This window comes from Enhydra lutris, unplaced genomic scaffold, assembly GCF_002288905.1.
Source record: "Enhydra lutris kenyoni isolate GAN:26980312 unplaced genomic scaffold, ASM228890v2 scaffoldscaffold2, whole genome shotgun sequence".
NCBI lineage: Eukaryota > Metazoa > Chordata > Mammalia > Carnivora > Mustelidae > Enhydra > Enhydra lutris.
In genome coordinates this window covers 98444161-98445636 of record NW_019154086.1, presented here as the reverse complement: position 1 = coordinate 98445636, position 1476 = coordinate 98444161, and the positions used below count along the sequence as shown (strand labels likewise).

The 1476-nt window shown below is 36.2% G+C and overlaps 1 pseudogene; it reads left to right on the top strand.

Moving 5' to 3' along the window:
- The first annotated feature begins 404 nt into the window (after positions 1-404).
- Positions 405-750, top strand: LOC111146962 (annotated as a pseudogene).
- The last annotated feature ends 726 nt before the right edge of the window (positions 751-1476 follow it).

The following is a 1476-nucleotide window of genomic DNA, read 5'->3' as shown; positions in this document are numbered from 1 at the left end:
GCCTTCCCAACAACAGTGTAGGTGTGTTGCCCCTTTCTTCATATCCTCGCCAACATCTGTCATTTCCTGACTTCTTAATTTTAACCATTCTGACTGGTGTGAGGAGGTATCTCACTGTGGTTTGGAAACAGTCAACAAAACCAAAAAACAATTGACAGAATGGGAGGAGGCATTTTTTTTTAACACTACTGTTATAATCTAGTAATGATTCTGTTCATTTAAGTACATGTTCAAAACAACCATTTAATTTTGATGGTACTACTATTTAAAATTGCATTTTTGTTTTGGTGACTGTTGGTGGTGGCCACATGGCTGTGTGCTAGAGGCATGAACATTGGTGGCTGCCACCTTTGGGCTGGGCTGGACCATCCTCTTAGAGGAGGCTGAGGAGCTGAGCCACAGCCATGGCCAGTACAGTGTTATCATCCAGAATGACCGTTGTTTCTCCAGGATTTGCAGTGTGTTACATTTTGCAAGCCATGAAACACATGGAGCCTCAATTAAAACAAGTTTTTCAAAGCCCACCTAAATCTGTCTTCAGTTGTGGTTATTAAAGAGATGGATTTGAACCCCAAAAGACTAAATGAGAACTAGTATTAATGCTAGCCACGAGCCTTGCTGCCAATAAAGAAAAAAATATGAGATGCTCATTGACAGATTATGCTTTTAAGTCACCTGGATGAGGGAGGATCTCCTTGCACAGCAGCCAAAATCAATGAAGCTAAAGATTTGCTAGAAAGTCAAGCTTAAAAAATTAAGAAAAGGTGTGATGTTTTAAGTTCTTATTAGTTTATGTATATAAGTGCCAGATCTTTTTTTTTAATAAAATGCCTCAAACCTAAGAAAAAATTCCATTTTTAAACTTGATGTTCATTTCTTGCTGTGGCATGGGAAGGTGGTAATTTGGCAGAATCCCTGCCCAGATTATCACTTAAGTGCAGAAGAGCATTACAACACAATAATTTTCTTAAAATAATTACAAAGCTTTTCTAAGCCAACCTTCTTCTTCAGGCTTTATCTGAGGATCCTTCCCACTTGAAATTTCATGGCAACACTACAGTTTATAGAAATGTGTAGCTAAAATAACTTAGATATGAGCTAGGGATAGAGAAATCTTGGAAGAGGAAAAAATCTGTGCAGATATAGGGCCATGAGAAAAAAGGTGAGTGTGTGCATTCTCAAAATGTTTCATTAGAGTGGTCAGGTTGGGACACAAGTTGCAGGAGCATCAGTAGGAAACAAGTTTACTGTTGAATGAAATAATAAAATGGAACTATTATAATACTTTTGTAACTAATGGTACTAATATAAGTTGAAGTTTTTCCTCTGTTTTCTGTTCTTCTTTCTCTTTCTTTTTCTTTGATAAGAACTACCAGACAGTGTTTTAGACTTTGCTTAATATTAGTATTATTTAATATTTAAAGAATTTATATGCTACAACAATGTATTTTCTTGTACTTCTTTTCTTTGGAGGAA